Below are 23,599 nucleotides of genomic sequence, written 5' to 3'. Positions count from 1 at the left end.
TTTCTCATAATTGCTATCACTTTATTCATATGGATGCCTAGATCTCCTATATTCTTAAAGAGGTAACCCCCTATCCACACCTGGTTAGGTTTGAGTTGTTCTCAAACTCTCCCATGAAACTCTTTCTTTAAATTTATTGAAAGATTGATCTCCATTAGCATTTTAGGCCTTTGCACTTTTGATTCTGCTCATAATATTTTCTGTTTGACTACTTGCATAAAAGTAATCAAAAAAATTCTAGTTACGAAAGTGAAAAACAATTTCTCTTAGCACATTTCCTGAACCATGATCTGCCATCCCTTGGGAATAGGACTCCAGTCCACGGAGATGTAGTAGTAGGAACTCAGCCCCTAGGCTGGAACTTTACATAAGTGAGGTTTTTTAGGCTAAAACAAGTACATAACCTTAGTAAAAGATGAATCCTAGGAACCTGGACACACAAAGGCAGGGAGATACATTATTTTTAAGGAAATAATTAAAAGGTCACCATTTTTGGGTTTCCAGATTCTAAGTGATAAATGCAGAATAAAAGTAATTCAGTTATTTTTGTTGTTGTTGTTAAATAGTACCACATTTCCTCATTCTTACAAGGCATAAAACTTAGAATCACCATAAGTTCTTCCCTTTCACTCTCTCATTCACTTCACAATCCCATCCAGACAAAAATCACCAAAGCCTCCATTCTCCTGTGGAGCATAGTGTCTTTTACCTTAACATCTGCTCAACTGCCTCGTTTCTATTTTCCTGGCTCTTATTGTCACTCATCTTAATTATTGCCAGAACCTTTTAGGGAATCTCCCTGTTGACACTCTGGACCTTCTCCAATATATATATTTTCCATTCAGTTGTCAAAAGGGTCTTCCTGTAACGTAATAACTTGGTAGTTATTCCATCACTGCAATAACTTGGTAGGTTCACAATATTTTCCACAAAAGCTTCAAGCTTCTTAGCTTAGTATACAGAGTCTTTGTTGGTATGCTCCCTGTCTATGTGTCTAACTTTATTTATTCTCATATTCCCACACTCCACTATCCTCTACATCAGTATCATTAATATACAAAGTCTTTAACGGTTTCTATACTGATACCTCTGCTGTAATATTCTTATTATCCCCACTCTGTGATATTGTTTCATTTAACTAACTCCTGCCCTTTCAAATTTGGCTGAAGCAACAACAGTGCTCACTCCGACTGTGATCTTGAAGTTCTTCCTTGGGCTCCTTGCAAACTTTTTCTGTAGCATTTAACAAACTTGCTTATTTCCCACACTAAGCTACAAATTTACTGTGTACGGGAACCACATCTTGTTTGATTTAGTGTCTTTATTACACAGCAAAATAATTAGCTCTCAGTGGACACTCAATAAATATTTTTTGGTATAATATATGTCATTTTTACTTCCCAGAGAACACCAAAAAAAAAGGAAATCCCACAGTTAACAGCCTCTGGAACTACAGATACCTTTACAAATGCACTCATTACATATTTCTTCCCCATAGGAAACTTTTATCCCTGTAGTTTTTTGTCATTTACATGTCATTTCAATTTTTCTGCTAACATTATCCAAATTTCCCTTTGGGCAACCACTCTATCCCCTAACCTCACAGTTACAGGTGTAAGTATATGACTTGTTTGCAAGTTAGACAATCAGAACATAGCACTATCTTGACATGGATCAATTAAGGACTTTTGACCCAATCAAGGCTATTGAGATTCAAATAAATGTTTGGTAGGACTACTGGAAAGGAAATGTAGACCTTTTCCCACTGGTTTTGTACCTTGGAATTTGTAGAATGAGAACTACTGGTAGATTATCTTAATACTAAATGGAGATTGAGAAGGCAGTCAGCTTGGAGATTAAAGAGCAAAATAATGGAGAGAAACCCTATCCAGAAACATCATTTTAGTCTCTGAATCAAACAGTGGTTTAGCCAAACAGTTCATTTTAAAATATATGAGCCAATAAATTTTTTAAACTTATTTGCCTAAGACAATTTGAGTTCAATTTTCTGTCACTTTCAACCAAAAGTTTCTAAACTGCAGTTAGTTTTTCCATGTGTGTCTTGATATATATCCTCATGTTGCTCTCCTATAAATATCCTGTATGACTTCTTAACACCTATAGCCCTTCTTTGTACAGAAAAAGCTGCTAATGATTGGTTTCATATTTATCTGTTGAGCTTTGTATTTTGTCTATATTCTCCTCTTCTCCTCTATGTCGGCTATACTGAGCTACTTATCTTCTGCCTATTGGCCATTTATTTTTAGATCCTAGTTGCATATTCTTCAGACTACTGTTGTAACATATTGTATTACACACAATTTAGTATATGTAACTTGTTACATTTCTGACTTCTGCTAGGTTCTAAGTTATTTGAGAGCAGCCCTGTGTAAGTTTTGAAGATAGCTCTACAGGCTCCTTTTAAGTAGTTCTTGGGTAATTTTCTCAGTAATCTAAAGACTCAAGAGGAATCCTCTGTAGATCTCTGGAGAAGCCTCCAGAGAGACTGTGTAAGTCTCTCTTCTTTGGTATACTGTCTTGCAAACCTCAAGCCACCAAGTTTGTGGTAAGTTCGTGAACATTTTTCTCCATATCCTCAACTCAGGGAGACCGCCAAGATCTGCCTGTGTTCCCCTTCCCTGGACTGTGGCTAAAAAATTCTCTCTAGACAGTAAAGTGAGCCAATCATTGAATTCTGTTTGTTTGTTTTCTGTCTTAAAAGGATCAATGTTTTGGACTGCCTGGTACACAATCCTTGAAAAACATGTTTTATAGCACTGGTCCCCAACCTTTTTGGCACCAAGAGACTGGTTTCGTGGAAGACAATTTTTCCACGGATGGCACGGGGGTGGGGAATGGTTCAGGTGGTAATGTGAGCAATGGAGAGCGATAGGGAGTGGCAGATGAAGCTTCACTCCCTCTCCTGTTGCTAACATCCTGCTGTGCAGCCCAGTTCCTGACAGGCTGCAGACCAGTACCGGTCTGTGGCCTGGGGGTTGGGGACCCCTGTTTTATAGTTTATCTCATTTTTAAATTTGTTTTAGATAACAGGGCAAATTCATTTCATGTTTCTTGGTTATAGCTAAAAGCTAAAGTAGAAAAATAATTTAAATCAGGAACTAGAAATCATACAACCTTTGGGAGTTTTGGAGCCTAAGATCAGAAAAGCCTTTTCCAAGATATCCTAAAGTGCAAAAATTTCTGGCAAGCTTCTTCTAGTGATGTCAATGACCTACAACCCCATAGTGAGTGATTTTCCAGAGTAACCGACCTTACCAATTTGGAATCCAAGAGAAGTCTACACTGGAGATGTTAGTTGGATGCTCACAACAGTGACTTCCAGAAGGACCCCTGAAAGCCAGGAGAAGACATTGTAGATGATCTTAACTGCCTGAACACAGCACAACTATAGAAAAATGGCCTAGTTTTCTCCTAAAGATCTCATTAGAGAGCCCTCATTGGTAGATCTAACCCAGAATAACAGTGTAAAAGAATTCAAACAAATGTAGTTCTGGACTTCTCCCCTACTGGAAAGAATATAGAATGGGTAGGATAATGCCAAGTTGACAATGGAAAATTTGGCACTATTCATATTTATGTTAATGAAGCATAGCATAATATTTAATATATAGTTGGTACTTGATAAATATTGAAGACTGAATGAAAGAATCAGTTCTGGTAAGGAATTGGTTATACAAATTTGTTTAAAGATTCATGAACTTTTGGAAAAAGAAAACTACTTTTAGTAGTTACAATATTATATTGCCATTATAATATTCATCAAAACGTTTTGTTTAAATGAAATATCTCCTTTATTCTTCTTATACAGAAGAATTTTATATACTTCTTAACAGATTATATAAAATGCACTTAAGTGAAGTGTCATGCTATTTAGAGAAGCAGCTTAACATTTGACTAAATTACAATGAAGAGATAGAAAACATAAACTCTAATATGACACTGTATTTCAATGTTTATGATAAATTTTTGAAATTGTTAGCTGTTCTTTAAACTTGTAGTATATTAAGTATCTTAAAATTGATAACTATAATGCACAGTTTGCAAAGTGTTTCACCCATGTAAGATACTGTTAATGAGAGTTTGTGATATTTCAATTCTGATAGCTAATAGAACTAAAATAAAAATAGCAATGACCTATTTCAAGAAGGATCTAAATATGGTTAGTTTTCTGGGAAGGGATATAACAATTATATATTATTGAACAGGCTTTTGTATACATACTTAAATTATACTGATATCACTGCATTATGAGTGCTTGTTTTCTTCTCTGTAAACCACATATCAGAATTTATAATGGAATCTCTCAAATCAGTGACTCTTCTTAACCCTGAAGCAGAAAAATCCCAACAGCCCAGGCAAATGGTTAATGGAGAAAATGTCCTGTTATCAAGCTGTACTTATTAGCCATTATTATTATTTTGGATTACGTCAAGTGACCAAGATAAAATATGTTCACTGAAAGTGCCTCATTTAACTAGATTGTCTTTATTAACAAGGCCCTATTAAGTGGTTTCAGCTGTAATAGCATTTGAGTTCCATTAGGTTTTGAAGTGATTTAGAAATTCAAATTATTTAAAAAAATTAGATGTCAGGGTGGTGGATAATTAGTAAATACCAAGTTGAAGTTGCAAATTTATACTGAGTAGTGGAATTGAACAGAAACATTGGATGTTGTTGAACTACAAACATAGAGCTGAGAAAACACTATTAAAGCCACTTGTTCTTTGGCATGTGCAATAGAAAATATTTAAGCATTTAAACATATCATGTCCTTTTTAGTAAGACAGTAATTAAATGAATACTATTCTTTTAAAAAGGCAGAAAAGGTGATAGGTATTTTACTTGTGTGTCTACATATGGAAGCTGTTAATTACTTTCAATAAATAATTTCATCACTAAATTATTAAAACTATGCCTGATAAAAAAAATAAATAAATGCATAAAATAAGACCTCAGGTATACTTTTTAAAAATTAATTAATGGTTATAGAATTTTGAATTAATATTAAGATGAAAACTCAGTGTTTCCTAAATCAACAACAAAGAACATAATAAGACTGGAATTCATTTTATTGTTGTTTTTTAAAAATCTTTTATACAATCCATATATATTTCCTGGGCTGCTACTATGAAGCCAACATCTTTTAGACTCTAAAGATATAATGACAAGAAAAACAGGCATGATTTCTGTTGGAAAATGGAAATTAATATCAAGTAGTTACCTTTGGCAAATGCCATGAAAGAAACATTTAAGAAAGAATTTTAAAAGCAATTCTAAACAAACTCTTGCAGAAATCACAGATAGAATACTTTCCAACACAATTCTATGAGGCCAGAATTTAACCTGATACCAAAACAAGACAAAGATATCATAAGAAAACTAGAGAATAAATATCTCTCAACAACATAGGTACAAAAAATTTAAATAAAACCTTAACAAATTGAATTCAATAATACACCAAATTGATACTATATCCCAAGTAAATGAGGATTATTCCAGGAGTGCAAGGATGGTATGCCATTCAACAAATGAAAATGGGAACCCACATAGTCATTTCACTAGAGACAGAAAAAACAATTGACAAAAAAGAAATCCATTAAAAAAAAATGTCAGCAATCTGGGGGGGGAAAAAAAAAATTCTGTCTCATAGAGTATCTATGAAAAACCCGTACCTAATATCATATTTAATTGTGAAAGAATGGATGTGTTCCACTTGTGATTAAGAAAAAAAAAAAACCCTAAGATAAGTAAAGTCTAAGGATCTAATGTAAAACATGATGACAATAGTTGATAACACTGTATCATATAAGTGAAGTTTGCTAAGAGAGTAGAACTTAAATGTTTTCACCAAAAAAAAAGAAAACAGAAAAAGAAAAAAATAGGAAAAAGGAAATAAAAAGATAATTATGTGAGCTGATGGATATGTCAATTAACTATTAATTAGATGGGGGAAATCCTTTCACAATGTATTCATATATTAAATTGCCATGATGTACACTTTAAATATCTTACAATTTTGTATGTCAATTTTACCTCAATAAAACTGAAATAAATTAAAGCCACTTAGATTGGGTTAAAGGAGTAAAGTTATCTTTATTCTCAGAAAGTCATCTATATGGAAATCCTATGGAATCAACAAAAAAGCTGCTAAAATAATAGGTATTTTAGTATCACCAATAGTATAAACTAATAATTGTATAGGGTAAAAGATTCATATACCCCCAATAAATTGTTTTTATATCCTAACAGTGTACACTGGGAAATTGAAATAAAAATTCAATAAAATTTACATCAACATCAAAAATATGAAATACTTTAGGAGAAACATGATTTAAAACCATGCAAAATTATACATTGAAATGTGCAAAATACTTCTGTGATATATCAAAGAATAAATAAATGGAGATGTATAATGTATTAATGGATCAGAACATTCAATGTTGCTAAACTGTTAATTTTCTCCAAACTAATGTTTAGACTCATAGCTATCTAAATCAAAATCCTATCAGGCATTTTTGTAGAAACTGACAAACTGATTCTAATATTCATATAGAAATACAAGGATCTAGAACAGCTAAAACAACTTTGAAAAATAATAACAAAGTTGGAGGACTTAATTAACTGATTTCAAGATTCATCATAAGGCAATCACACTTAAGACAAAGTTATACAGAATTCTATTTAATCCACAGGTGGCTATAAAAATTGCTTTTGTAATCCATATCTCAATCAAAAGCCAAGGCTTTGCTAATTAATGTAACAAATGTTAGAAATGACTTTCACTTATGAAATGAATGGTATCCTACATATCTGGATGACTGAAGTATCTTAGAGACAGCCCCCGACTATTACATGAAAGAGACAACTCTGCTAGGTAAATAGCATATATCTTTAAGGATGATATTCTAAACTACTTTCCCAAATAAATTTGTTTGGCTGAGAATACTGAAGATGCTGGATGCCTAATGTCAACTATAAATGTAACAGAGTCCTACTTCCAGAACATTGGCTGGTAAGCCTTAAATAAACCTTTTATGCAAGGTAGTGTCCAAAACAACTAAAATGACCAAAGTCTGACTTCATTTGGTTTAAAGAATAAGATATATTATTTTATGTACTTTCTTGTTAATATTGTTTAACAAGTATTTGTATGGTAAAAATAATTGTGGCAAACTTTGGTCTAAAGTGTGTTCTAGTTATAATTTGGCAGCAAAATTTTGGCGGGTATAAGTCATCTTTACTTACCTTAAATTTTTCATTGACAGCCACAGCCTACCCAAAAGTCTAAGAATTGTATTTAACCCAATTGGTCCTCAAATGAGTGAATATCACCTTTTAAAACATTCTAATATATTGAAATCTTCAGCACTCTTCATTCAAATTTTTGCAGCTTTCATCACCTCTATTTAATGCTTCCAGACAGCTTTTCATTTTGAAACTTCACATTTCTTAGATATCAGTATGGAAGAGTCCCAATACAGCAGGGTATCTTCATTGTTGTTGTTGTCGTGGTTGGTATTATTATTATCTGTAAACATGTTCAGAAATAGCAGTAAAAATATGAAAGAAAATAAAGTTGCCACTTTGCTGTACACCTGAAACTAACACAACATTGTAAATCACCTATACTCCAATAAAGATTTAAAAAAATAAAGTTGCAAGCAGCTTCTGCTTCCTATGAGTGGGTTTTTAAATTTAACTTTGGAACTAATTGTGTCTCTGTTCTTTGAAAAAGCCTTTGAGTGATCATTTAAATTAAGTGCATCTAAAACTTAAGAACAAAGAATCTTCTTAAAAAATCCTGTTTAGTAATATAATTAGTTGTATTTTGTAATTTTCCCTCCATAAATTATGTTCCTGGTATATATTTGTGTTTTAAAATATGGAATCACACCTCTCCTCTCCACAAGTGCCATGATTATATACGAACACATGTCTGTTCAGTGTTCTATGTGCTGTTACTTGAGCCATCACAAGGAGAGGCTGGCAGAAGACATATAGAGCCATACTGTCCCCCCACCTAAAGCCTGGAGAAACCAAATAGAAGCAGAAAAAAGCTTTGTGCTGTGCAGTATGGATTATACTGTGAAGTCCTATATGTGGAGTTACTTCATACCCAATAACTTAGACCTTTGCAAATACCTTGAAATTGGACTGGGTTTTTTATTTCGTTTTGTAACTGTACACTGTTTTCTAAAAAAAATTATTGAAGCATAGTGATTTACAATGTTTTATTAATTTCTGCTATACAGCAAATTGATTCAGTTATGCATATATATACACTCTTTTTCACATTCTTTTCCATTATGGTTTATTACAGGATATTGAATATATTTCCCCGTGCTATACAGTAAGACCTGTTGTTTATCCATTCTATATATAATAGTTTGCATCTGCTAATCCCAAATTCCCAGTCCATCCCTTCCCACCCGCAACTTGGCAACCACAAGTCTCTTCTCTATGTCTCAGAGAAAGTTTCTGTTTCATAGATAAGTTCATTTATGTCATATTTTAGATTCTACATATAAGTGATATCATATGGTATTTCTCTTTCTGACTTATTTTACTTAGTATGACAATCTCTAGGTCCACCCATGTTGCTGCAAATGGCATTATTTCATTTTTTTTTATGCTGAGTAGTATTCCATTGTATGTATGTATCACATCTTTATCCAATCATCTGTTGATAGATATTTAAGTTGTTTCCATGTCTTGGCTATTGTGAATAGTGCTGCTATGAACACAGAGGTGCATGCATCTTTTTGAATTATAGTTTTGTCAGGGTATATGCCTAGGAGTGGGATTGCTGGATCATATAGCAACTCTATTTTTAGTTTTTTGAAGAACCTCCATACAGTTTTCCATAGTGGCTGCATGAGTTTACATTCCCACCAACAGTGTAGGAGGGCTCCCTTTTCTCCACACCCTCTCCAGCATTTGTTATTTGTAGATTTTTTATTGATGGCCATTCTGACTGGCTGAGGTGGTGTTTTGGTTTGCATTTCTCTAATAATTCACAGTGTTGAACATCTTTTCATGTGCCATCTGTATGTCTTCTTTGGAGAACTGTCTATTTAGGTCTTCTGACCATTTTTTAATTGGGTTGTCTGTTTTTTTTGTTGCTGAGTTGTATGAGCTATTTGTATACTTTGGAAGTTAAATCCTTGTCCTTTTGTAACCATACTCTTGAGGCTGGAGGTGGTGTTTACTGTCTCCTGATGATCATCCTGGTGTCCAAAGCTAATTCTCTAGCAGAAGATTAGTACTTAGAGGGTAGGACTACATTGGTGTGAAGGGTGAAGAGTTGTCTCTCTCTAAACCTTAGAGAGACAGGAGGAATTGATGCCCAGGGCCTTCCTCACTGTGAATGGGAATGCTGGCCAGATGTGATTGTCTTTCCTCTACTGCAGTGAAACAAGACATTAGCTTAGTAAGAAACTGCAAATCTGTGGAAAATTCTGTAGGAGGAATTGGGCTTTTGGACTCTTAAGGAAGTCATATTTAGTGTGACATTTAAAAATATCTTTATTGGAATTTAGTTGTGTTTTTTCTAAGCTTTCAGTGAAGTGTGTAGCATTGAAGGAAGCTGAGGCTTGGCTCTTTGCCCAGGGAAACCAAGTGCCCCAGAGAAGATCAGTATCAGATTGAGGGGAGGGTGTCCTAAGACTGTAACAGATAAACTTCCAAAGAAAGGAGCATAGTTTGCAGGCAGACGGATGGCAAGCAATGTCTGAGCATGTGGGGCAGTGTCTCTGACCACTGTGCTTTCACCTTAAAAAGAAATGTTACCCTGATGCTTAGAACATTTACACATACACAATTTTTTCTCATCCAGTTCACTGTCAAATTTTAAAAGGCTCTTAACTTTATTCAACAATATCTTATTAGACCTTTATTCTAAAGAAGAAATAATACAAAACATAGAAAAACTTGTGTGTGTAAAAAATTTTGCCAGGTAAGTATTAATTACAGTTGTGAATATTGGAAAATATCAAACTGTCTAATAGTGGGAAATCAGGAAAATAATAAAAAAATTTGTTTGGAATAATTGCAACCATTAGAAATTAGTTATGAAGCCTTGGTAAATACACAAGTAAATGCTTATTATAAGATGTTAAGTAGAAAATGCAGGATACAAAATATCATTCAGTGACAACAGGAACATGCACTGGAGAAAAAAATGACTAGGAAATAATATATTAAAATGATAGGAAGAGTTATAGTAGGATGGTTGGATTATAATTATTTTAATCATTTTCTTCTGGAGTCCTAATTATGTTTAATAGTTTTTATAATTAAATTAAAAAAGGAAAAATAAAACGGACTTGTCTGTCTAGGTAGACAGAAAGTTGGGTCAAGAGGCAAACACAAAAACTAACTGAGGAGATTTGGGTGCTCAGACAAAAGTGTGACTAGAATAAAGACTTTTCTTTTAACCTGAGGCTGCCCTGTTCTGCCAGGCAAGCTAAATTACATGATTTACTGAGGTAGAAAGCCAAACTACCATAGTCCAAGATAAAAATATTTTGTAAGCTAGGATTTTTTATTTTTGAAAGACAAATTCAAGTTCCTATGTCCAGAGATTATGTTTTCATCTTCCTTGGATCTGACAGTATCTGTAGGAATTGCATATCCTTCAGCAAGGGAGCAGTCTCCTCTGGGTCCTTGATTGATGAAAGTCATTTCAGGGTTCTTGAGTTCTCTTGTAATATTTCCTTTCTCCTCCAGTGTCCTCACTTTGTGACTGTGAAGAGGAAAAAGGTATTAATATTTTTATGTATATTTTTTCCATTTTATTATTTCACTGATTGTTTTCCAAATAGCCAACAAATAAATAAACATCTTCTGAATAGGTTAAGTGTTACTGTACTTTATAATAGTAATATCAATTTTGATGTCACCATCAAGGGAGAACATATTTTTGCCCAAATATTTATATTTGACACTGTGATGTAACACTGGCCCAATTCTGTATTATAAAGTAGAGAACATGTATCTTTAGGAGTGTTAAGCTTCTTAGTTCTTTTTTCTTCCCCTTTTTTCCAGCCCTCCCCTATGGTACCCTTCATTTCTCTCTGTTTTATTCTCTTTGTCAGTGTCTACTCTCAGAAAACGATCTGAGAAAAAGAAAAAAGTTTCATTCATCTCTTAAAGTATGTAAAGAATTAGCTCTTCCTAGAAGATGAACATTTCAAAAAGGACAAAAGCTTTAACTTTCAGTAAAAGTTTGACCACTGTCAGTATTTCAGGTAGATTTTATCTGGAGTGTTGGTAAAAGTTACAGGGTAATAAGTAACATTACATGACCCAGACCAGGCATAAAATCAAAGTACATCCCTCTTGAAGAGGGGGAAAAGAAAAGATTTATTCTGTCATTCAGTTCATGTCTGGCCTCTTTCTACCACATGGATAGTGCTGGTTTGTAGTTAGAACAAATGAGGAAAACACATGAAGCTGAGAAAATATGGTTGCTCATTAAAAAAATAAATAAATAAATTGGAGAGAGCAAGAAAGTGATAGAAGATAATGACATCATTTGGAATCCTGAATTCAACCATACCTGTACATCCCAGTTTCTCTTCCCCAATCATCATAATCATCATCATAAATAAAATGTATAGACTATTTACTACATATAAATCATCAGACTAAGAACCTTCTATGAATGTCCTCAATGAAGTTTCATAAAAATCCAGGGAGAAAGGTTTTATTATTCTCTTTTTATTGATGGGAAAACAGAGGTCAGAGAATATAGGTGTCACAGATGACATTTCCCAGGAAACAGCCCCTTGTATGGAGTTTAGCATTCAGGGTGTTTATTAAGGACTGCTCTTGAGACCAATACCTGTGAAAGGGAAGGGAAGCAAGTACAAGTGGGTAGAGAGAGAAGTTGAGCTGTAGTGCAGACCTAAAGACAGTCTTGGAATTGTCTCTGGGAGCTCTGGGTCTGTAACTCTACTTCAATGATATGCTGTTGGGGCAAGAGCTTGGTTCTTTATAGACCAATTCATCAGTTCTTAGATTTGCCTCATCTCGGGAAGAGGGTGGGACTTTAGAAAAGGTGGATCTCTTCACTTGAGGCAATTATTGGAGGGACTAACAATTGAAGGCTTCTGCCAGGGCACTTTCCACAGACATGGCATCAAGTCCCTCACTGAAGGGGGATCTGGGTGGTATATCACTGTGTCTACCACAGTAACTAGTTCAGGATGTCACAAGAGGAACCAGGGAGTTAATCTTGACAGTTGGATTCAATAGCTGGATCTCAACTATGAACATCCTGTTGCTTCTTTTTAGCATCATGAGAACTGTGTTTTCATACCTGCAGCTGAGAGAGTCCTGGGTAATATATTACCCTATTTTTTAAACCTTCCTTACTGGTATGGTGTTATAAATTCCTTAAAAAGAATTTTGTGTAAGGAAATGTAATTGGGATAACTTTGCTGAGATAATAAGTTCACTCCCCAAATCCAGCACAATTATTGCTTTTTAGAGACAGCTTTCCTATTCTCTCCTCCTAAAATGAATCAAGATTTTAAAATAATGTTTTGTGAAACTATTATCACTTCCTTTTGAACACTTTTCTCAGCATGTGATTGTCCATTTATTTGTTAGAATATTTGGAAATGCTTAACAACAATTTATTGAACGGGTGAATGAATCAATTTTTAAGAACCAATGCTATTTTTATACATTATTTCCCCTCATCTAGGAGAGTAAAAGTTTTGGGCCTTTTGGTGTAAGGGTCGAATGTGACAATTGTCTTTTAGCTATTATTTCTCAAGTCCTTTTTTTAATGTTAAAGTCACAATTTCAATCCTGTTATGCAGAAAGATAATGCATTAGTTTGAGAGCAGTTGAATACCTCTTTTTTTGTTTAAATTAATTTGGTTATGAAGCAAAAGAAAAGACATCCTATAACAACTAACTTTGAAAGTAGTAGAATGCTGAAGGGAAGATTGGTGAAATAAGAATATTGGGGATTAGACTGAAGACAAAAATCAAATCATTTTCTGGTTACATAGACATTAGATTCTTTGTTAACAAGTTTCAATAAAATTAGTTGTCTGTTATGCCACCTCAGGTTTAAATCTAGACTCACTTGAGATATATGGAATGCACCAGACAGGTTTATATACTACTTTTTAAGAATAACTACAGAATCTTCCTAAAATCATTATACCTCAGTGGGGTTAAAAATGATTTCAAACTATTGATTTTTGAACATAGTTATCTTAATCATTTGGATTCCAGTTAAGTAATTAGGGAAAATAACATGGAAAAAAAGTGAAGTAGAGTAATTATTGAAGTATACCTTACTGGTGCTAGTAGAAGTTTTTAAAAACTAGATGCATTGTAAATTGCAACTATAATTGACAATCTGATCTCTAGAGGAATAGATGGATACAGAAGCTTTATAAGGTTAACATGTTAAGACAGGTATAAACTTGAAAAGTTTGAATCTCACTGAGGCAAAACCAAAGTGTTAGATAAAATTGAGCTAAAGTGAAAAAGAAGGAGCTCAGAAACTAATAACGTACAAAGAAAAAATTGAAAGATGACATTCTTCAAAAAAAGGGTGAATAAACTGTGAGAATGTATTCATGTAACCATTTTTCCAATACAACATCATTTAATCACAAAGGTTAACTTTCTCTAAGTGCAAATAACACACAGCACATAAGGTAATATAATATTTTTTTAACATATAAAGAGTTATTGTAGAATATGTTTAAATTGCCTGACCCATAGTAGTGAAATTTTCACTTTCTAATTCCTGGTCCCTTTGTTTACCAAGGGCAGATATTTTTCAGTCAGCTGGTCAGCTGGTCAGTTCAACACTACCTGGATTAATCTTAAAATTGACTCAGACCAGCTCAGCTAATCAAGCCTGAAGACAGACAAGAAAAATAAGAAAGTTAGTTTTCTGCAGTAGGTTCCTAGCTGTAGGCTCTTACGTTTACTTAGATTAGGAGAAAGTATTCTTTATTTCTCACTCTTACCTGGCTTTATAATTTGCCTCACTGTGGTGAATGAAATCCAACAAATGTCATTTGCATTCCTTAACTGTTAGATACCACATGAGACTTGCTCAGCTATGTTTATTTTCTATAAATCCATCTGATAACCTGAAGAAGTCACTGATTTTAGGTCAGAGAAGTAATATTCTTAGATAAAAATTACTTTGTTGCTTAAATTGTTTCACATATTAGAATAAGTAAAAAGCTATATTTTAAATAGCATACAGTGTTTTATCAATTTCTAGTATTCATTAATCCATATGAAGTAAAAGTAGTAAAAGGGGGACAGACTCAGGTAATTGATGATCTTTGTCAATTATTATTTGATATAAAATGGGATACTGAATTATATTATGCTTACTTAAAGCAAAACAAAACAGTAATTCCTACATCTCTATTAATTCTTTCCCAGGATATATTCACTAACATAATTTTGAGTCAAAGAAACAGTTGTTCATATTATTTTCTAAGCAGACTTATTTAGGAGTAATTTTACATCTTTCATTCTTTGATAGCTCATCTTAATTTTAAAAAACAAAAAATATCAAATAAGCAAACAAAAATTCCCTAAGTACGTTCATAGAGTATGGTATTGCTATATTGTAATTTTTATTTTAGTCTTAGCAGACAGTTTATATCCTACAATAATTTTTCTCAAAAATAGGCAAAATTGTTAATATTTTGGAAAAAGTGAACAATTTTATGACATCATTTTTTATATCTTTCAAAGGAAATTTTACCCACAGCACAAGAATAGTCTCACAGTATATATCAGATAGCCCTGTATATCATTGAACTTCTTGATCTGTTTGTGGCATCTGTTATTTTCTAATCTTGTTTATTACCTGACACAGAATTATTCAGTCTTCTTTTCCTCTTGCCATCTGTTATCTGGCTCATTCTTTTGTCTTATCCACTTAATAGAGTTGTTTCCCAGGAATCTTACTTAAAACTTGTCTCTTCATCAACAAAACTCTCACTCTTTGCAGTCTCAGGCAATTTACGATGTAACAATACCTCCCTGTTCTTATAAATCCAAATATTTTACCTCACTAAAGTTTATACCCAACATTTGAAAGTATTCATTAGAAATAATCCATTTTGAATTTTACCAACAACTTGCATTAATGCCTCTGGCACTGAATGAATCTTCTCTCTCTCAACATTATTTTTTTTCAGTGCTCTTTATTTCTATTAGTATCATTTTCCCATTATATTTTCCATATTGTATCAATATTTTATTTACTTTTACATGGGACAGAAAATATGTATGAATATTTATAGATTTGATAGATTTAAATAGGCAAGTACAGACAATCTCAGTCAGAAGATCAGTTAATAGATCTAAAGATGAGATGAACAGAGAAGAAAGAATCAGTTTGTGCTTAGTTTGGGGAAAAGTTATAGAGACTTTATAGAAAGAAAAACTTGAACATATGGTAGATAAGTTTTTATAACCTATAATAAATTGCATAATGGATTTTATAAGTTATATTTGCATTTTTTAAGGAACAGTAAATATAATGCCTTTCAAATCCTTATTAGATTTTGAACTGGTTGGCATTTCTTTGAATTTTACATGAAGCTCAGACTTGACTGCAGGTAGCAAGGCTTTATGGGGATTACATGCACTTGGCTCATATTTCTATCAAATTTTTTATGAAACTTCCTTAAAGTTAGAATTTTCATCATTATATTCTCCTTGGGATATTTAGTCTTTAATATTTGTTGAGTAAAAAAATAAGTGAGTGATTGTGGACTCATGTAACCTCTTCAAGGCCAGACCTTATTATATTTTCATCAAAGCTTACCTCTATTTTTCATTTTGAAATGCATTTCAGTGTCTATGTCTATTTAATAGCCTAAATTGAGTTTATCCAAATTTATTATCTTCTGTTTTCTTATAAACTCCTTTCCATACAATTCATGTAACATTTCTCATTACTGACTTTGTTCTTTAATTCTGTGCCTTTATCATAAAAGGCATGTTGAACCAGCTAAACTATTCTGGAACACTTGACTAGACTAGGAGCTGGGATGACCTACTTGCCTCTTCTTTCCTCCTGGGCTCTGGGGATTTTTCTACTGGGTAACTTCAATCTTAATGGAGGTGAAAATATCTGAAGCATAATTATACTTCCAAGAGCTTCATAACTAGTCTAAACATTACGGGATTGAAGTTGTGAGTCACTTAATTTCAAAGCAACACTGAAAATAGTCTCTTTAAATATCTGAAGTACAGAAATAGACTAAATCATGCTTAAGAATAAATGGCAATAACTTTCCTCTCTAAGAACAAGAAACTTGGGAGAGAATATCAACTGGCTTCTGTTCAGTGAACTCTTGGCTTTGGCACAAATTCTAATTCTAACAACAGGCAGAATATCCAATTCAACTTGCTATCACTCTTCATACAATGGCTTTCAAATTTTCTTCGGTATTACTTACTCAAGTATATTTATTTATAGTACACGTGAGATCAGCACATACAAACATACACAGTGAAACAAAAGTGTCATGAAGGCATACTTGCAGGTAATATGATTCTATTATTTATTCTATATTTAAAATATTATTATTATTATTATGGGACTAAAAATTATCATTGTTAGTAGTAGTATAAGTAATATTTGCTACTGTATTTGTTTCACAGGCCAAGAGAAGTTCATAAACTACACTTTGAAAAACACTGCCATGTGCAAAGAACTTTGAATTAATTGGTTGTAGCAGCATGTAGAATGGAGAAAAGGCATAAAAGGAGGCTAGAATAGGCATGAGTATTATCTACACTCTGTCTTTTTTGGAGATACTACATGTCTATGTTAAATTACTCTGTACTTTTTAGTTTTACAAAGCATTTTAAAATAAAAACCAAATTTTATGTTGTGAAACCCTATCCTTACTGCAGTAGTCATCATCCCCAGAAGGACATTTATATGTTTGAATAATATTTCATTCTTTGCAGTATTAAACATTGGAAAATTATATATTTTGTTTCACATTTCCTAGTAGTATCTGACTTCATGAAGTACCTCCATAGGTATGAACAAAGATAATATTTGATAGAATACAACCTGGTTTTAACATTTTAAAGTTTTTTAAATGTACACTTTAAAAACAAATGTTTACATCAGACTGAAAAATTTGATGCCTAGGATCAAATATCAGTTGTAGAAGTCTAAACTTATATTAAAAAAGATCTAATTTTTAGGAGAAAATAGATTTATTCAACCACTGTTTTTAAAAAAACATTATAATTTGTGATGTATTTTAATTTCTTTCTTCAACATCTAATAAAAAAGGGGTGAGGAGTGTTAGAGCCACAACTTGATTCACATCCTCAAGATGCATAAAGTACATTAAAGATGGTTTTTCCTAAGAGTCATATTCTGGAATCTAGGTCAAGTTGGTTAATTAGTTTCCACCAGAGTGCCAATTCTGATTGACAAGTGGAGACTATCACCAAATATAAATAAAAACAGTTTTCTCTGGAGGTTTTTGCATTCTGTTTCTCAACGGCCACGCCATCAAAATGGCCATGTCATGGTGGATGTGCCAAAATAAACTGAAACTTATCCAATATGTGAGACTGCTTGAAGGTGAGAAACTCCTTCTGAGACTTGCGAGTCATAACCTACTCCTAATTTTTAAAAACCTACTGGTCAGTGAAGTATGCTTTTGAGCATAACAGTGCATTTGTTCGTTCATTCATTCAACAAATATCCATTAAATATTTTCTATATGTGTCAGTTTGCTAGGGGTTAAGAACTGAACAAAAATACGTCTTGTAAGATCTCTGCCTTCTATAGCATAAGTTAGAGTGGCTCAGTTGGGCTGGAGAACCTATTCGCATGTGTGCTTAGTGATATGATTGCCAAGTTGATGTTGGCTATCTGTTTTGAGCTCAGCTGGGGCTTTTGGTTGGAGGTTTCGTTCTCTCTATGTGAGCCTCTCCATGAGACTTCATGGTCATTTCAACGTTACAGATGGATTCCAGTAGTGAGTGTGCTATGAGAGCCAGGTGGAACATGCAAATCTTCTTTTGACTTAGTATTAGCAAGCCCAGAACATCACTTCTGCCAAATTTTATTGGTAAACTGAGTCATCAAGCAGAGAGAAATTAGATCTCGTCTACTGATGGGAGTAAAAGCAAAGAATTGTTTTCCATTTCAGTTGAACACACATATCAGACACGTTCAAGACCCCATTCTTAGCCTGGTCCTAGATATGGTTCTAAATTTAGAGTTTGTCTTTCTCCTTTTCATATTCATTTTTCCCTTTTCTTCTTTGTCTACCTCTGCTACGTGTTTATGTATCTCATCAATGTCTGTCTCCTCTGAACCCTCTTTTTGTTTCTTCTCTAAATTTTGTCTAATTTAATTGGTCTAAATTCATTAATCTAAATTAGACTAAAACCTGAATCATGTCTTTCCCCTTCCCTACATTTCATCAAAATTTTGTTTTTCACTCTGGAGAAGAATCCAAGCTGTTTTGCCAACTTGCCCCATACCCAAAGTTGCTTGACATAGCCCAAATGTTGTTGTTTTCTGCATCTGAATCATCTACCAATCTTTTTGTCTTTGTGGGTGATACAATTTTATTTAATTTTTTCTATAATTTATGTCTTGAATGAATAGGACTTTAAATTGGAGATCCCAGGCTAAAATTATAAATGGAGTTCAACATTCCTTTCAAAACTGGGGGAAGCCAAGCTAATATCAGCAATCTTAGTGCAAATAAACGATCGGGAGAAAATGGGGCAAAGCAAAGCACTGTCAGGCAGGAATCAATAGTCAACCACACTTCCTCACTCAAATTTTCTTTTTCCTGAGCACTTTTCTATCAAATTATACAAGACGATTTTTCACAGGACACTCTATCTTCTTATAAATTTCTTACAGTTACTCTCTGTTGTCTGAAGCCATAGTCACCTACAGGTCTTATATTGTTTCCTTCTAAAGTTTCATGTTAAATTTCTGTGCATTAAATCCTGGTTACCCAGTCTACCTTCATTAGTGTGTAAAGGAAACATGAGAATTTATCTTTATGTCAACATTTTGACTTAAAATCTATAATTATTCTTTATTAATAAGTTACATAAAAATGCTGTTGTATGTGTCACACAAGGTATCAAAGGCATCCTGAGGAATGGTTGAGGTTTCACCACACAGAGGGGTTGACAGTGATACCTCCACTCTTTTGTTTGCTTTAAGTGCATTTCTATGTATTATAATTTAACTGTGTCCAGGGTTTTAAATATATATTACCAATGAAATTATCACCATAAAGTGTTGATGTTGTCTAAAATGATTCCTCTGGGTAACATATTGAATCAGCAGAGTTAAACAAGAAATGAGCAGACCTAATGTTACACTTAGCAATATTTATGAATTCAGCAAGTATGTTGTTAAGTTAATATACATTTTAAAAAGACAGTGCTATCTGACAAGAATTCAGCCCCCAAATAGCAATTCTCAGGAGGGTGTTTCCCTAAGTGTAAATGGAATTTTAGCTAATAGTAGCATTGTGTATAGCTTTACATTTTAAAATGTTACTTAGCTCCTCTGTATGTGATAATTTTAATTTCTAAATGTGTATATATATATATAATGCACATTATACAGTGTCTTATGAAACATTATTTATATCAATTAATATAATAATTTTATATAAATGAAAACATTTATCTATTTAGTGAATGTGTAAACATTTTATATTGAGGCAGTCAGCAATTTTAAAAGTTTTGATAACTGGTCTCCAATTCTTTGAAGTAATTTTCATAGTCCTTAGTGATCTGGTTCTATACTACTAATATAATCCTAGGAGTCCTTACATCACAGTGCAAAGTATTGGCTCCAGAAAAACCAAATGATTTTTCCTGTATGCACTGGTGTTTTCCATCCAACTGGATTTTTCAGTCTTCTATATATTTGTCTGCCTTGCAACACTTCAGTGTTCAATATAATTGTATAAGGATAATTCAATCTTAAAATTATCCTTAATTATTTTGCTACATTTTGATCTTTTCTTAATCCCTATAGCATAAAGTATATTTTCATATTCCTGTCTTGTATTGTTGTTTCCAACTAGATTGTAAACTCCCTGAAGTTATACATTTTTAAAAAAAAATTATTTATTGTATTTTTGGCTGCGTTGGATCTTCGTTGCTGCGCGCAGGCTTTCTCTAGTTGTGGTGAGTGGGGGCCACTCTTCGTTGCGGTGCGTAGGCTTCTCATTGCGGTGGCTTCTCTTGTGGAGCACAGGCTCCAGGTGCACAGGCTTCAGTTGTTGTGGCTCATGGGTTCGAGAGCGCAGGCTCAGTAGTTGTGGCGCACAGGCCCAGCTGCTCCGCGGCATGTGGGATCCTCCCGGACCAGGGCTCAAACCCATGTTCCCTGCATTGGCAGGCAGACTCCCAACCACTGCACCACCAGGGAAGCCTTTTTTTTTTTTTTAATGTCAAAAATGGTCTGAGAAGAAGCAAAACAGGGAAGAAGCGAAGGGAAGAGAAAAAAATGCTCAAATATAAAGGGGGATATAAAACTGCTCTTATTTGATAATACATTTCAAGTTTAGGGTACAAACATGTAACAACTTGAAAATTAGCCTTGTTGGACTGCTCATACATTTAAATCTCATTTCAGAGTCAGTGAAGGAAAACATGCCTCTTATTCAGACTGTGTATCAAAAAACTATTTCTTATAATTAGTCATATTAAGATATCCTGGATATCCCCTTTTATGGTTGTTAGCATTTGCCTTGTGTATTGAGGTGCTCCTATGTTGCATGCATAAATATTTATAATTGTTATATCTTCTTCTTGGATTGATCCCTTGATCATTATGTAGTGTCCTTCTTTGTCTCTTGTAATAGTCTTTATTTTAAAGTCTATTTTGTCTGATATGAGAATTGCTACTCCAGCTTTCTTTTGATTTCCATTTGCATGGAATATCTTTTCCCATTCCCTCACTTTCAGTCTGTATGTGTCCATAGGTCTGAAGTGGGTCTCTTGCAGACAGCATATGTGCAGGTCTTATTTTTGTATCCATTCAGCTAGTCTATGTCTTTTGGTTGGAGCATTTAATCCACTTACATTTAAGGTAATTATCGATATGTAAGTTCCTATTACCATTTTCTTAATTGTTTTGTGTTTGTTTTTGTAGGTCTTTTCCTTCTCTTGTGTTTCCTGCCTAGAGAAGTTCCTTTAGCATTTGTTTTAAAGCTGGTTTGGAGATGCTGAATTCTCTTAACTTCTGCTTATTTGTAAAGGATTTAATTTGCCCATCGAATGTGAATGAGATCCTTGCTGGGTAGAGTAATCTTGGTTGTAGGTTTTTCCCTTTCATCCCTTTAAATATGTCCTGCCACTCCCTTCTGGCTTGCAGAGTTTCTGCTGAAAGATCAGCTATTAACCTTATGGGGATTCACTTGTATGTTATTTGTTTCTTTTCCCTTGCTGCTTTTAATATTCTTTGTGTTTAATTTTTGATAGTTTGATTAATGTGCATTTCGGCGTGTTTCTCTTTGGGTTTATCCTGTATGGTGCTCTCTGTGTTTCCTGGGCTTGACTGATTATTTCCTTTCCCATGTTAGGGAAGTTTTTGACTATAATCTCTTCAAATATTTTCTCAGACCCTTTCCTTTCCTCTTCTTCTTCTGGGACCCCTATACTTCGAATGTTGGTACATTTAATGTGGTCCCAGAGGTCTCTGAGACTGTCCTCAATTCTTTTCATTCTTTTTTCTTTATTCTGCTCCCTGGCAGTTATTTCCACCATTTTATCTTCCAGCTCACTTATCCATTCTTCTGCCTCAGTTATTCTGTTATTGATTCCTTCTAGAGTATTTTTAATTTCAGTAATTGTGTTGTTCATCACTGTCTGTTTGCTCTTTAGTTCTTCTAGATCCTTGTTAAATGTTTCTTGTATTTTCTCCATTCTGTTTCTGAGATTTAGGATCATCTTTACTATCATTACTCTGAATTCTTTTTCAGGTAGGTTGCCTATCTCACCTTCATTTATTTGGTCTTGTAGGGTTTTATCTTGCTCCTTCATCTATAACATACTTTTTTGTCATTTCATTTTCTTTTTTTTTTTTTTTGATGGGTGGTGCTGTATTCCTGTCTTACTGGTTGTTTGGCCTGAGACGTCCAGCACTAGAGTTTGCAGGCAGTTGGACAGAGCTGGGTCTTGGTGCTGAGATGAGGACTTCTGGGAGGTCTCACTCCGATTGATATTCTCTGGGGTCTGAGATTCTCTGTTAGTCCAGTGGTTTGAACTTGGAGCCCCCACCACAGCAGCTTGGGCCTGACCTCTGGCCTGGGAGCCAAGATCCTGCAAGCTTTGTGGCACAGAAAAAAAAAAAAAAGAAAGAATAAAAGGAGCAGTACAATATCAAAGAATAAAAAACAAAATAAATTTAGAAAGACAAAAAGTATATTAGGAAAAATAAGACTATAGTTGAAACAACTGCAACAAAGTAAAATAACACCACAACAGAAAAAAGAAAAAAAAAAGGGGGGGGGGGAAACAAGCCAAAAGGAGAGAACAGTAAGAAATTATAAAGAATAAAATAAAATTAGAAAATTAAAAGATTTATTAGGAAAACTAAAAAATAAAAGAATCAAGAACAATGAATCAACAAGTTAAAATGCAACCCCAATCTAAAAGAGGAAAAAACAAAGAAAAGCCATGATTATGGGGGTGGAGTTTAGGCGAGGGTGGAACTTAGGCAGGGGCAGGGTTTAGGGTGGGGCAGGACCTAGGCAAGTGTGGGGGGTGACGTTTGAGCTTTGGGTGGGGCCTAGGCTCAGGACCCATGTAGTCGGAAAAGGCCCTGGAGGCGAGGCCCAGGTAGGGTGACATTCAAGCCTGGGGCAGAGCCTCTGCTTAGGACCTGCGTGGAAGGGGAGAGGCAGCATTTCAAAAGGAGGGTGTCTGGAGTGCGGCATTCCACAGTTTGGAGGTAGGGCCCTGAGTGAGTGTGTGTGGCCCAGCTCATTGAAGGGGTCTCCGAGTGTAGAGGTAGGGCTCTGTGTGGGGGTGTAGGGGTGGGGTTTGGGCTCCGCACAACATGAAGGAGGCTCCAAGGGCAGAGGATTAGGCCTGGGAGCCCAACACTCTTCCCGGTACCTAAGTGGACAGGGAAAGCAGTGTCCCCATTCCCTTCCGTTCCCTTGCGCCCCTCCCCCACCATCTCCCCCAGGGTCTCCCTGTCCCCACTGGACCCCTAACTGTGGGTGGGTGCTGGTGGGTGTAGGAACTCTTCCTCTCCCCCAGCCACCCCTCAGGGGCGCCAGTCCCGGAGGTCCGGCCTTTACTTTTGCTCCCTCTTCCCTCCCTCCCACTCCCTCAGGACCCACGCATCTTGAGGGGATCTTGGTGGGCAGAGGATCAGGCCTGGGATCTCAGCAGGCTTCTGGTGGCCCAAGTGGTCAGGAGAAACCTGGCCGTGCTCACTTTTGATCCTCTGCTCTCCCAATTGTTCCACAGTTTCTCCCTCGGGCTTGGGATCCCTTCCTCTCCCCCAGCCACCACTCAGGGGTGCCAGTCCCGTCCT

General features: G+C 34.7%; 1 long non-coding RNA gene across 2 annotated transcripts in view; it reads right to left on the bottom strand.

The window, feature by feature from the left end:
• Positions 1–10,452: 10,452 nt before the first annotated feature.
• The window catches only part of LOC130708120 (uncharacterized), a 72,016-nt gene continuing 58,869 nt past the window's right edge, over positions 10,453–23,599 (bottom strand). The window contains exon 4 of one of the 2 annotated variants that reach the window (XR_009008186.1): positions 10,453–10,765. This is a non-coding gene — a long non-coding RNA (uncharacterized LOC130708120). Of the gene's footprint in view, positions 10,766–19,976; positions 22,382–23,599 lie in introns of those variants that run through there. The other variant, XR_009008187.1, reaches the window with a different exon arrangement.

This window comes from Balaenoptera acutorostrata, chromosome 4, assembly GCF_949987535.1.
Source record: "Balaenoptera acutorostrata chromosome 4, mBalAcu1.1, whole genome shotgun sequence".
Lineage (NCBI taxonomy): Eukaryota > Metazoa > Chordata > Mammalia > Artiodactyla > Balaenopteridae > Balaenoptera > Balaenoptera acutorostrata.
The sequence above is the reverse complement of the archived record's forward strand: the minus strand, read 5'-3'. Positions and strand labels throughout refer to the sequence as shown.